This window comes from Ambystoma mexicanum, chromosome 9, assembly GCF_040938575.1.
Source record: "Ambystoma mexicanum isolate Mex_15411 chromosome 9, UKY_AmexF1_1, whole genome shotgun sequence".
NCBI classification, from domain to species: Eukaryota; Metazoa; Chordata; class Amphibia; order Caudata; family Ambystomatidae; genus Ambystoma; species Ambystoma mexicanum.
In genome coordinates this window covers 897337687-897352840 of record NC_090931.1, presented here as the reverse complement: position 1 = coordinate 897352840, position 15154 = coordinate 897337687, and the positions used below count along the sequence as shown (strand labels likewise).

Here is a 15154-nt window from a genome sequence, read left to right as displayed (position 1 = left end):
GGTTAGAGGCTCCTCCTACACTTCCTCTCCATTTAAGGTGTTTTGGGCTGAGTCTGCGGCTGCATGAAAAAACGCTTTAATTCTCCCTTTGGTACTTACCGGAGTATGAGGCGAGCAGGTCACCGCCACTGAAAGTAAGACATCCACTTGCAGACTTTCCGTCTCATCCTCCGGCGGTATGCTCCTTTTAGTATCATTACACTTCTGGTAGGGTTGAGCTTTGTGAAGGTTTTAGTTCTTAGTTTTGTTAGGCGCTTTACCAGGCATTGCAAGAGGTCAACGTTTTTACTCAAGAAGAGCCTAGCACTCGCCTAAAAGCATTTTCACTGATAGTTTCCTCGATATGCTTGACTGTATTATGTCACTCTTCAAATTATTTCAGTCAGCTTACCTCACACAGTAGTACAGATTCCAGTAGCCCTTAGCCGTAAAGCAGTCCCCCGCACTCGGGAGCCTTCGACGGATCACAGACTGACCACTTCTAGCCCACTTGCAGCTCCGTGAAGCGCTTTGCGCTGTGTCGGGGCTTATGTAGAGAAAGACTCACTCTCCAGGTATGGCGCTCCACGTCCAACAATAGAACTGTTCAACAGACCGCCGCCCACAGACTGACCACTTCTTGCCCACATGCAGCGCTTCGCACTGTGTCTGAGTTTATGTAGAGAAAGACTCCCTCTCCAGATATGGAGGGTGCTCTGCCTCCAACAATAGAACTGGTCAACAGACTGCCGACCACAGACTGACCACTTCTAGTCCACATGCAGCTCCGCTCAGTGTCTTGCGCTGTGTCTGGGATTATGTAGAGAAAGACTCGCTCTCCAGGTATGGTGCTCCGTCTCCAACAATATAACTAGCCAACAGACCAGTGACCTCAGACCACAGGCTGACCACTTGTAGCCGACTTGCAGCTCTGTTAGTGATAACAACATCTATCTCTACAATACCAAAGTAAGGCGGCTCATATACCTCCTCCTGTATGCATCCTCACTACTCTCCGCCACCATCGCACCAATCAATGACCCTACGACCACACCTTGACATTCGACACAATCAGTGTTTTACATTGTAACCGCTAACTACCTGCATGCCCTGCCCTATTCGAATCGAGGGGTCTCATCCTTATTTGTTTTGCAGGCCCCTTGGCCTTACTCAAATCTAGGTGTGTTTTAACATGTTTAGCAGGCCCCTTGGCCTTACGCAAATCTAGGTGTGCATTTAGTATGTTTAGCAGACCTCTTGGCCCTACTCAAACCTAGGTGTGTTTTAACATGTTTAGCAGGCCCCTTGGCTTGACTCAAATCCAAGTGTTTTTTAACATGTTTAGTAGGCCCCCCTGGCCTTTCCTCGAATCTAGCTGGGCTTTTAATATGTTTAGCAGGCCCCTCGGCCTTACTCAAATCCAGGTGTGTTTTAACATGTTTAGTAGGCCCCCTGCCCTTACTCGAATCTAGGTGTGCTTTTAATATGTTTAGCAGGCCCCTTGACCTTACTCAAATCTAGGTGTGTTTTAACATATTCAACAGGCCCCCTGGCCTTACTCAAATCTAGGTGTGCTCTTAATATGTTTAGAAGGCCCCTGGCCTTGCTCTAATCTAGGTGTGTTTTCACATGTTTAGCAGGCCCATTGGCCTTACGCAAATCTAGGTGTGCCTTTAATATGTTTAGCAGGCCCCTTGGCCCTACTCAAACCCAGGTGTGTTTTAACATGTTTAGCAGCCACCTTTACCCATGCTAGGTGTGCTTTTAATATGTTTAACAGGTCCCTTGGCCTTACTCAAACCTAGGTGTGTTTTAACATGTTTAAAAGGCCCCTTGGCCTTACGCAAATCTAGGTGTGTTTCTGACTAGTTCTGCAGGCCTTTGCCGTTATCCAATTCTAGTAGTACTCTTTACATACTTTGCAGGCCCTGGCCACCTGGCACCCAACAGCCAACTCCTGACGTAATTCCACACACAACGACCAGCCCTAATCCTGATCGGACGCACCAAGCTACCGATGCCCATGTCTCTACAGACGGCCTTAACAACTACTGGCCATATGCCACCACCAAATCCAAACATGTACTCTCCCTGAAAATGGCACGTGTGCTCCGAAACTTACATGACATCCCACCACCTTCCTTCCTTCCCAATGCATGGCCAATCATCGGTTCTGCCTTCCGGCAAACCACTGGACATAAGACCACCCTAAACTCTAAGATACCATGCTCCCTTGAGCATAGGAACAAGCATCTAGCATCTGGCCTTTTGCACGGTTACGGCACACTACCACAAACCAGCTAACCATGCGACTCGAGTATGCCTCATACCCTGAGAAACCATGCTCTTTCGAGACTAGGAACAAATGCATAGCTTCTTTACTAACCTCCAGCCAACAACACCCACTAACTACCACTCCATCCATTGCCTGGAGAAATGAACAACTTAATTCAAGAACTAAAACCCCCTCAATGACCAGAAGTGAACACCCTCCCTGAAGAAAGCGAGCTCACCACCTAGCCTATACGATCACACGAATCCCCCTGGGGCCACAGACGCCTACACAAAAGTACTCAAAGCTACAAGGGGCAACCATCTCCCCACCATAGAACCTACTCCTAAAAAAGAAACACCCCTAGAACCTAATACTAAAAAGGTCACCACACTGGACAACCCAATATCGGATATCACAAATCACCCGAAGGGAGCCCTCATTAATGCCAGATCCCTCCTAGCTCATGCCCTTGACATTGCAGACCTCGTCACTGCCAACAACCCAGACTTCCTAGCAATTTCAGAAACTTGGCTGCACCCAGCCGCAGGCCTGGTCCTTTCCCTAGCCATCCCTGAGGGATATATTATATTCAGGAAAGACAGGACGGTATCTAAAGGAGGAAGAGTAGCTGTCATCGCCAAAAACAACATTCTTTTCAGAGAACTTCCCAACCAAGCTATCCCCTCGGGAGAACTTATCTCACTCAAAATGTCCCTATCTGCTACATCCTCTCTCACCATCCACCTAATCTACAGACCCACAGGCTCACTGCGCTCATTCGAAGAAAACATCACACAACTCCTCTCTACCAACACCAAGCCGTACTCAAAAACTGTCATTTTGGGGGACTTTAACTTAGGTCTTAACCTTGCAGATTCCCAGGCACTCGCACTGACAAACACTATTGAAGCGCAAAGCTTTCTTCATCGGATATTCAATCCTACACATGACAAAGGCTGTATTCTCGACTAGCTATCAGACTGTAATTGTCATTCCAATATTCTAGCCAACAACCCATGCCTGTGGTCAGACCACAATCTCATCATTTTCTCCATCAACGACATAACCCAGCTGAATATCCCGCCTCAACCTACCCCGGCTGTACCATCAAGAAACTCACAAAACATCACCCCTGATAACATACTTCCTACACTACTACCACTAACAGCCTACCCTCACACCAATACTGATCCCACTTACATCGTGGCGCTCTATAACGAAACTTTCCTTGATGCTGTCAACAAAATTGCCCCTCTGGGCAACATTAAATCCAAACCAATTGCCCACCTAAATTCTTGGTAGACCTTTAGTCTCAAAGCCTTACAAACTGCAAAAAGAATTGCTGAAAGTGCCTGGATAAAAATACCCTTGCATGCGAACAAACAACATTTCAACACCCTGGCCTACGAATACAAACCAGCCATTCTCCAATCAAAAGGCAACTCTTACAATGAAAGAATCACACAAGCAAACTCGGGCAGGAGAGAGCTCTTCACAATACTATGTGAACTCAAATCCCCAGTCCCTTCAAAAGACCACTGTAACAAAGATCTACTCTGGTGCAAGAACATTCAAAAAGCCCTCCTTGGCAAACTCTCCTTACTCCAAAATAAAATCAACACTAAGAAATCCAAACTAGCCTCCGCTGTCCAGACCCCTGGCATGCAACCTACACCTACCAATCGCACGCCTAGATTCAAATTCACCCCTGTAACCATCACTGAAACTACCAAAATCATCAATGGCCTGAAACCTTCCAGATGTCAAGAAGACATCTACCCAGGCTCTCTCATTAAAGACTGTGCTGAAGAGCTTGCCCCTTTTATCACAGCCTTGATCAACAACTCATCCTCCTCAAGCACTGTACCAGAAAATCTTAAAGAAGCATGGGTACTTCCACTTCTCATAAAACCTACACTGGACCCCAACATGCCCACCAACTATCGACCCATCACAACGGTACCCTTCCTTCTGAAAATCCTTGACAGAGTGCCTATGTGCAAATTCAAAAGTACTTAGAAACGCACAACCTCCTTGGCCTACGCCAATCAGGCTTCCGCCCTGGTCACAGACGGAAACCACCCTCCTGAACCTCAAAATCCAAATGGCTGAGATCAAAGACAAGGGCAATCTGGCCATATTCCTTTTAGATTTAGATTTAGAGTATTTTTTACGTGTACCAGGCAGAATAAACTGCATTCGGGCGCAGATGTTTACTATGGTTTGTACGTTGATCAAGGTGTTCAAGGTGTAATGGCTGAAATATAGATCTCTTTACTTAAATAGGAAGGTTTTTAGTGACTTTCTAAAGCTTTCCAGTAATGAACATAAGCGAATAGTAAGTGGTAGCTGGTTTCACAACTTTGGACCAAAAACCGAGAACCTCCTATCCCCCTTTGAGACCTGTTTAGTCCGGGGTATGGTCATTAACATTTTATCGCCCGATCTGAGATCTCTAGTTGGCTCAAGGTGGTGGATCCTAGCATGCAGATATTTTGGTGCGTGATCGTAAAAGCATTTATGCATAAGGCAAGCCATCTTGAACTCTACCCAATTTTCCACCATCAGCCAGAGGAGAGATCTGCGCGAGGCTGACACATGATCTCTTTTTCCCAAATGGGCAATCAGCATAACTGCTGCGTTCTGGGCCCTTTGAAGTCTCATCATCTGTTTAGCTGAGATCCCTGGCAGTAGGCAGTAGGTTGTTGCAGTAGTCGAGATGGGAGTTAATAAATGCCCCTATGACCACTGGGTGATCTTCCGCTGCCACAAAAGGGAGCACATTCCTGAGCATACGCAAGGAGTAGCACGCAGCCTTCACCTGGGCACCTAACTGGGCTTCACTCCCTAGGTTTTCCTGCCATATGCATCCGAAGTTCTTTACTTTCCTTGAAAGCTGGATTTCTTCTCCTAAAATCCATGGGGTTATCTTTTGTTTTTCAGTCCTCAAATTGCTCACTGCTCCAAATAGAATTTTTGGCTGCATTAAGCTGTAGTTGATTGCATGCTATACTTTTTTTAATTTCCTGCATGCATTGGTCAATTTTTTCAAAGGCCTCCTCTATATTCTCTGTTTCCACATAAATCTGGGTATCGTCAGTGTAAGAGTGAAATCTCAATCCATACTTCCTTAATATATCAAACAGTGGATGGATGTATAGATTAAAGATCAGTGGTGACAATGCTGATCCCTGTGGAAGCCCATAGTAGTTCTGAGAGAAAACCTCCCAGTGTTACTTCTGGGTCCTGTCCTTCAAGAAGGAACTGAACCACTCTACCACTACTTTTGAGGCTCTTCCAACCATCCCAATGTGTAGAAGAATGATCTTATGGTCGATCGTATCGAAGGCAGCAGATAGGTCCGGCATCAACAATATTGTGGATCTTCTCCCATCTGCGGCTTCTAGCATATCATCCTCAACTGCCAATAAGGCGGTCTCTGTTCCATGATTAGGCCAAAACCCCGACTGACATTCATCCAGGAGGCTCTTGTTGTCCACAAAATCCTGAAATTGGCCACAAACCAGTTTCTCTAAGGTTTTAGTGGGCCAGCATAGTTTAGCTACTGGATGATAGTTTTTAAGAACTATTGGGTCTAAGTTTTTGTAATAGAGGTTTTACCAGTGCTCCCTTCAAGGCACTTGGAACATAACCCTCCATTAAGGATTTATTTATAAACTTTGTTAGGAATGGCGCAAGATTTGCTGCCAACCGAATGGCTGTTCACGCTGGTATTGGAAATGCCAGGTCCTTTGTAGGCTTCAGGTGGAGTCTCTGGGCCAGCACAGTCTCATTTTCAATGGTTTTAAAATGGAAGCTCTCATCTTCTCCCTTTAGAACTTCTCTCTTCTAGGGGCTCCTCCCATTTTTCTCCCATTTTCACTTTGGCAATGCTTTTCTGGATATCCAAGTTATTAAACTTGTTAGCCTGTTCCTGGGTAGCAGTAGTGGGAGCTGCCGTACACATTGGGTTCCTAAACTTTGCCACTACATCAAATCGTGCTCTAGCTTGGTTTCCTGCCTGTTTGATTTGTCTTTGGAGGAACTCTTTTTTTGCTGTAAAAAGAGCTAATTTGTATTCCTTTCACAGCACTTTCACCTTCACTGCACCTCTATCCTGTTTGGAAGTCCACCACCCTTTATTGGCCTGGCATACCTGTTTACGCATAAGGGCCACTGCTGGTCCAAACCATGATTTGGATTTTTTGTAACTTTTAATTTTAGAAGTGAATATTTATTACAAATCTCCTCCAAAATCTCTGCCCCTTTATTGAAAAACTCCTCACAGTGGAGTTCAAGAAGTAGCTTTTACAGCCTTGACTCCACTTCCTCTCCTGGGATCTTTTCCAGATCCACACTGGAATATTTACCCGTCCTCTCCCCTCAATCAAATTGACTTGACCTCTCAGCAGCCTTTCAGCAGCCTTTAATTTGGTAAATCACAAAATATTCTGCCAACACCTCACGCTAGCTGCCCACTTCTCAGCCAACTCCATAAAGTGGATTGAATCCTTCTTATCCAACCGCACCATGAGAGCATTCTCAACCACCGCGGCTGCCCCCCCCAGACCCAGTAACATGTGGAGTGCCCCAAGGTTCCTGTGTCTCACCAACACTGTACAATGTGTTCACCAAGCTGCTTTTCTACCTCCTAGACAAACTGGGTGTCACGTACACTAACTACGCGGATGATACCCAAACACTTCTACCCATCACCGGCAACTATGTCACTGACTCCCAACGTCCTGAGCGAAATCTACCTAACCAGTCAAGCCTAGATGGCGCAACACAAGCTTTGCCTTAATGACAAGAAAAACAAGAAAACTGAACACTCCTCATTGGCAGTCAATCTCGGCTAAATAACCTGTCCGACTCCTATAAATCCTTCACCATTGATGGCACATTATCACTACAGCAAAAGAGGTAAAACACTAAGAGTTTATCTTGACTCGCAATCGCATTGGCAGCAGCTTACATCACCACACTGATCAATGCCAACCAACCTTTCCTTACCACTGACAACTGCATCACCCTCGCTAGAGCTCTCACACTGTCAAGGATTGATTAATGTAATTTCCTCTTTGTAGGATCTGACTCCCGAAACATTAACAAGCTACAAATCATCCAGAACAATGCTGTAAGAGTGTCACTCAACATTCCAAAAAAATATCACATCTCATCAGCTAGACAAAATATCCACTGGCTCCTGGTCCGGGAACGCATGATATTCAAAACACTATCTCTAACACACCAATGTCTATCAAACAGTGCCCCAATCTACCTTGATAGACAAATCTCCAAAGTCCAGTTCAATAGACCCACCCGATCTGCATATTCCTTCCGCCTTGCTATCCCTCGATACAGACGCCAAAAAGCAGGAGGATATAGCTTCCTGGTGATTGCGGCCAAACAATGGAATTCCCTGCCCTTAGTTCTGAGACCAGATCCCTCCCTCTGGTCTTTCCTCAAAGTCCTGAAAATCTGGCTCTACTGCCAAGACAACTAGAAGTAAAATAACCTTATACAGAAGGACACACTAGCAATCTTCCTGGACTCCCATCGACCCTTATCTACTATGGCATAACTTTCATGTACTTTACTATATAACTGCTCCTATAGGATGTAACCTAATGCAACATGTAATGACTGTAACCAAATGTAATATGCAACTACTGTAACCGCCACTCCTACATAACCAGGGCCTAGATGCCCCGGTGTTAGGTGCGCACAACAAATTTCAAAATAAATAAATAAATCTATTTTGCAGTGAGTCAGAACATTCTCATTGGTAGGTTGAATGAGGACCTCTCTGTCAAAGGTAAGGTCTATGAGCCTTACCAGATCTTTTTGTGGCAGGCCAGATGAATTTTCCATGTTGGGCAGCTTGCTGTAATGCCCAATGCCACACGTTGTCTCTGCTTGATCATATACAGTGCTTAATATTTGGTAGGCCAAATAGCTATCATCTGCAGTCTCTTAACAAACATTACTTTTTTGAACACACAATATTTTTTAAGGTAATTTCCTCCCACATTGAAAGTGCTTATTGAGGTATTATTTCTTGAGTTTTAGATTTGTGAAAGTGCCAGAATCCTGAGCATAGGTAATATTTGTAACCAACAAAATGTACAAGTCTTCCCCCAGTGATAATGTAGTAGAAGGCAATCTGACCATGTCCAAAGCCGCTGAAAACACGTAGGGCCTGATCCACAGAAGCGTTTTATAATGGCGCAATCCCATAGGAAAACACTCCATGAATCAGGTCCATAATGACACACCCACAGGCGCTCCAAATTATCTTCCAAGAACTATTAAAAGCTTTAACATTGAAGTATGCTTTAAATACCCTACATCAACACAGGAAAGAATGCAGCTTTGAATAGGGATGAATGTTGTGTACTTTTGTCTGTAGGCAAATCTGCTCCACAGATTTCCATATTTCAAAGACTTCTCTTGTTATAAATGTTATAAAATAGATATTTGAACACTATGTGAACTGCTTTCACCCTTAAGCTAAACGCCATGCTGCTTTTGGGTTTGACAGGCTACATATTTGATTTCATTTTTTGAAACGTTGAAGCATGCTGAGCCCTCAAAGTGATTGCAATGTGTTATGTTGATGCTGCCCTGCAGTACTCTTGACAAATCCCTCGAAGTATCTTTGGATCAAATAGAACTGCGCCTTGTTTTTAAAAACGTAACGTCACTAAATGTATGAGACATGATTTAAAATTACTTTTTTTTAAATGCAAGAAACTATTCTAAATAGCTGCAGTAATTAACCTTTGGCAAGGCATTCATACGCACAGGCCTGCTGAAGTAATGTGAGTCAATTCTGGCAAGACTTCTTCAATAAAACACAAAAGGCCTCATTACTAGTTCAGCGGTGCAAGTAAAAAGTGGTCATAATTCGTTACCGCCGTTACTGACTAATGTGACCAGTGCAGATATTATCAGCCATCAGGGCAAGAAATAGGTAGGTACAAGGAAGCAAGGTAAATTATATGAAAGATATTTAGGGAAACATTTCTGAGTCTTGGATATTGTGTATTTGTATTTTAATTATTTCCAAAGTGCTAACACCTAAGCGCTGTAACAGAATGTATGAATTGGTACAATAAAGTTGTGGTAGAAACATAATTACTGTAAGGCCTGAGAAATAAAAAGAGCAAGACAAAAGCAACCATAGAAACAGAAACAGGAAAAGTCAAGATGATCCAGTCAATCTGTCAATATGAAAGTCTAGCAAATTGAAAATACTCGCAGGACAAAAGAACATTTCCTTTTAACAGTGAATAAAAAGGAGGACATAGATGGCAAGATAAAACAGCCATTCTTCCATCGTGGAAGATTTAAAGGAGAGAGAAAGAGTAAATGGGCGCTTGGCCATGTCTTTTTTATTGCCATGGATTTAATGGCCCTGGTATGACTGTTTGGACTGTGTGTGTCTTTTGTCCAGGTTTAGTTCTCCTGCACTCGAGGTGCAGGTGGCTCCACCCCAAACTTTCCCCCGGCCCTCGCTTGCGCTCCTTCTGGGATCCTGCCCCCCGAAACACTTCTCCAGGTGCCACATCCTTCTGCTCGTATATGCGTTACTGCCCTCTCCGCTTATTCTCCAACCTCCCGTGCAGCGAGGCCATGACTGGTTGCGGTCCTGGCGATAGCACGCACCTTGTAAGTCACTGCTCCTACTAGCATTCCCTTAAATTTGCCTCTTTTTACTTTATCCTGAACTCCTCCTAAGTTTCTAATGTGCGTTGCTCATGCCCAGCGCTTTGAGGTCATATCAATGACACATAAGGTGCTATATAAATGCCAAGTAACATAACATAACATAACATAACATGTCATGTAGGATTTTTCCTCAGAGTTGCTGGATTTTTCAAATCCAAATCCTGTGGGACTCGGTGAGGTTTGGCCCCATGACACCTCATACTGGGTATGTCTGGGACGTTGAGGGAAGGGGTCCTTTGACAAAGGGGGAAGAGAGTCAGAAGGAAGGTTATCTGAGACAAAAGTTATTCTGTTTTTCTCATACAGTAGGCGAGTTCGCCAATAACAGTGTCTTGGCTCCGTTTTTCTCATACAGTAGGCGAGTTTGCCAATAACAGTGTCTTGGCTCGCCAGCGTGGTGTTTCCCTTTCCTGTGCCGTGGGGCTGAGGCATGGGCGCTGATGTGATAGCACCATGCTCAGCCGCAGGTGAGACTAGGGTGGAGTTGACAATGGATTCCCTCGAAAAGCTGTTTGCAGTCTATCCATCCCGCAAAACACAGGGCCAGAAACGTTCCAGATACTTTTGTTATCAACTGCACCATGTTGTGGTATTTCCAAATTCTCGCAAATCTCAAATTTCATTTAGAGGAACGTGTTGCTATAAATTCAATAATATGAACAGAAATAGTTTGTGGAAATCCATCTTCAGCTGGTATTTCAAGCATGAATGACAGATTATAGAAGCACCTCTCTCAAGACTAGGCCAACACACGAGGGGATCATCTCAGGCTGGTAGAGTTGTTCCTGTTAAACACCATTTCACTCTGTCATATTTTACTTATTTCTCGGAAATTGGTCGTCTTTTAGGTCTTCCTGTATCTGACGTTTTACGTATGTTGGGACTATCTACAGATAATATTGGCCTCTCACCATTCTTTTCTGGCCCTAAATCTTATGTTTCAACTGCTCAATTGTTGTTTCATCTGAGCATCTCCAGACTATACCCCAAAGGCAGCCACAGTGACTACAACAGGAGTGTGTCTTTAAAGGACATCATTAGTTCAACCATGGACAAATGATCTTTCTACCTTAAATTGGGGGCACAGAACTAAAAACAACCTGCCAGTAATGCAAGAAGAAGCAAGTGTGCTCCAGTGACTTCTTTACTTGTAGCCGTTGGCCTGAAGCAGCACATTCAACTTTTTCAACAATCAGCCTCAGCGATATATCAAACTGCTCCTCTTTTCACTCTGCCCGTCTTGGGTCCTGTCAATACTACTTCACATTTCATCCAAGATCTTCATATAGATGGGAACCCTTTCTAAAAGATGAACCTTTATTGAGCAAGAGAAAAAAGACCCACTATTCACAAACACTTTTTTCCTGGTTAGAAGTCTTCTTCTGAAGTAATACGGTTCTGCCAATGAAACAACTGTGGGCCTGGCTGCCAAAAACATTGGCGTCTCAGAATAAAAAATAGCAATTTGCTACTGACGGAATAGAGGTACAACCATCAGGGACGCTAGAAGATCCTTCTCAGTCAATGACTACACTACACTTGGGCTCATGGAACAGGCGTGGATATCAGCACTTGATGAAAAAGGGTGACGTAAATTTGAGCGACTTCGATATTTTAGCCCTCCAAGAAACATGGTTATCTGAAACACCATTTCTTGATGGGTTCAGCATAATAATCTCGCCAGTGAAAAAAAGCGCCTTGGGCCGTCCATCAGCAGGAATACTATTGGCGGTCCGCTCAGGAAGAGGCATCAGCATCCAAAGGACACTGTCAGTCTCTCTGAACCATCTGGCAGTGCTGACAAGCTGGACCATGTTAGATCTCAAAACCAATCCAGAAAAAGTGCTACTGGTTGCAATTATTTCCGTCTATTGGAACCGCCAAACTACAACAGATGAATGCTTCCTAAAAAGCATAGAAAAAACAGTTGATTCGCTCTATGCTGAAACAGAAGTGACTTGCATCATAATTCGTGGAGACCTGAACGCTAGGTGCCCCCTATCGTCGGAGGCACTGAAGCGAGGAACTACACCATCGGAAAAAAGAGGAGCACGATGGCTGGAGTTGATGGAGTCATGGGCTGCTACAACTTTGCACAAGCTTTCCCTAACCCAAATCGCAGCCAACGTGGGAAAGAGACATCTCAAGCGCGACAATCGCTTATATATTCACATCTGAAAATATGCTGAAGCTGGCAACTTGAAGTCATAAAAACCGCTGCAAGCGATCACAACCTTCTCAAAGCGACTTGGGCGACTTCAAGTCGAGGGGCACTGAGGAGCGAACCACAAATCGAGTGCAACATCCGAGGGACTCGACTAAAACTAACAGAGTCAAGAATAAAAGAGTTTACCCTCAACTACCACAAGCACCTGACTGGCAACAAATCGCTAGCCGAGATAGAACCGGATTACCAACCGCTATTGAGCCAGTACAAGTCTAAGATAAGGAAAAAACCTGCACTGAGGGACCCTAGTTTGTACCATTATAACAAGCAGCTGGTAGCGAAAAGAGTCGTCTTGAGACGCTTAAGAAGGAAGGCAAAAATCACAAATTCACCAGCGGCGCAAAGGTAAATGAATAAAGAAGCAAAGTCCTACAAAGCATGGCTGAGAAACCACCGGATCGCTCTATACCAAACAGACTCTGAAGAAATGCTGAAAAAAATGCTGGAGAATTCTGGATTCTGATTAAGTCATCGGGAGCACACACCGAACTCACTCAGTCGAACAGTGTGAGTGATGTCAGCTGGATAGACCACTTCACAGCACTCTTCAGAGCTCCAATCGGAGACGAGACACACCGACAACACTGAGAGCAACGCCGGATGGATTGATCTAGCAAATAAAGAGGACATTCAAACAACCATTCCCAAATTAAAAGCTTTGCGGGCCCCGGGTCCGGACGGAGTGACGAATATTGACCTCAAAAACTTTCCAGAAGAGTGGTCGACATTTATCAGCATGGTTTTCAAAAAATGCGCCACCGACAGATCGCTACCGAGGTCATGGACCACGGCGGTGGTGGTCCCAATTTTCAAAAAAGGAGATAGGGCAAATCCTCAAAACGATTGACCAATCGCCCTCCTCGACACGATTGGAAAAGTGTTCGGCTCGCTCCTATTACGGGACTTTCAAGCCTGGATCAAATCTGCACCTCTCAACGATCCATTTCAAGCTGGATTTCGAAAAAACTCCCGGACCATCGTCAACATTATGATTCTGAGTATCCTCAAAAGTGAAACTCAAGAGGGGACCACAAAGCTGTACCTATCATTCATAGACCTCACCCGAGCGTTTGACATGGTAGATAGACCATTACTATGGGTAAAACTCTTGGCCGCCAACTGCCCAAAGAAGATCCTGGAGCCTATAAAAGCCCTCGACTCAGGAACATCGATGCATGTGAAGCTGAACAGAAACGGTACACTATCAGACGAAATCCCTACAACAAGATGGGTGAAGCAGGGCTGCCCCTGACGTCGATGCTGTTCACAGCCATCATAGGCGACTATAAAGACTCAACAACAACCGTGAAAGCATTTCCACCGAAAATTCCACCGTAAATTGGGGAGACACCGGTCCAAAGAATGCTCTACGCTGATGATATCACCCTGGTTGACTAAACACCGATTGGCTTTCAGCGTCAACTAACCAACTTATCAGACTATATAGAAACCAACAAGCTGCAAATCAACAAAAAAAAACAAATGGGCTAACTTTACATCATGGCAACTAGAAAACATCAAAATCAAAGTGGTGGCCGAATTCATATATCTGGGGGTCATGCTGGACAACACTCGCTCAGAAGCGAGCATGCAAAGATTCATCTGGACCAAAGCGGGAACACTGACAACACAAGCTCGCATGTTGGACAACAAATTCGGTCACTTCTCTCTGATCCCCCTGCTCAAGTACTATAAAGCGAAAGTGGTCCTGTGCTTGATATATGGCGCTGAGGCAATGCCAACGATACCGGAGGAGATCTGGGAAAGGATTGAAGGCTTCTTTTGGAGGTCTGTGTTGTCCCTACCCAACTCAACCTCACTGCCGGCCATTAGGAGAGAGTTGGGACTCACATCTCTAAAAGCCATAGCGGAAAACAGCAGCATGTCACTATACAAGAACATCCTGCTACCAGAGTCATCGCCCCTGTATAAATTGATAAATACAGAAATCAAGACAGATGGATCAAAAATGCTATCGTCATGGGCTGCCAAAAAAAGGATCAACTTTAGTCAATTACATGCACTCAGGATGAGCTACACCATAATCCTCTCAGAATAAAAAAAAATAGAAGAACTGGACTGGATAATCACCTTAGAGAGGGCGGAAAAGAACAAACTCTTAAGCCACCTGCCATTGCTCCCAAGAAAAGTAAATGATATAGCGGAAATCTACAAAATATTCCGTAGCAGACTGTTAAGACAGTTCTTCCTAAGAGCAAGACTGAACTTACTACTGACTAACGAAATCCTGCACATCAGAGGCCTGACAAATACAAACTCCTGCAGGTTATGCAAAAAGGCAGAGGAAGTCGAATCAGTTCGCCATCTACTGACGTCATGCCCGGCACTGCAAAAAAACAGAAACAACGATCTATCTTTGGTCCTAGAGACCTTCTCGGATCGCGAAGAAGCGACTTGGTGGCCACGTCTGATAAGTGGACAAAAAACTTCCTGGGAAATCGCTACAGTAAAAATTCAGCAAATTGCTTTAGCGGAAATTGAAAAGGAAGGTTCCCAGGAAACTGAGTAAATAAAAGAGCCTAATACGCAATTTCAGAGAACATCTGCTCCTCTGTAAAACCAATCAGTTTTGGTAAACACAAATATAAAAATAAAAGAAAATAGGGTTTTATAAGCCATTGCTTCCCTCAGTTGCTTGTGGAACCCCTATGCTGCTTCCCCTGAAGAAGGTCTATCATCCACATGGGGAGCGAAACATGTTGGGCTTACTGCACGCTATACTTTAACAGCGGTGTACAAACTATGAGATTTTAAAAGTATATTTTTCCACTCTTTTTCTCACTGATTAATGTAAAAATGTATATGTACATCTGTTAGTCAATGTAATTATATACCTCTTTGCTGACAATGTATAGAGGCAAGGCAACCTGCTGAAGATAATGGTGTACTCTGTTCTGACATAGTATTACTGTACCGTT

At 44.3% G+C, this 15154-nt stretch overlaps 1 protein-coding gene across 1 annotated transcript in view; it reads right to left on the bottom strand.

Moving 5' to 3' along the window:
* The window catches only part of LOC138488752 (aryl hydrocarbon receptor-like), a 654410-nt gene that overhangs the window by 100366 nt on the left and 538890 nt on the right, over positions 1-15154 (bottom strand). The window lies entirely within an intron of this gene.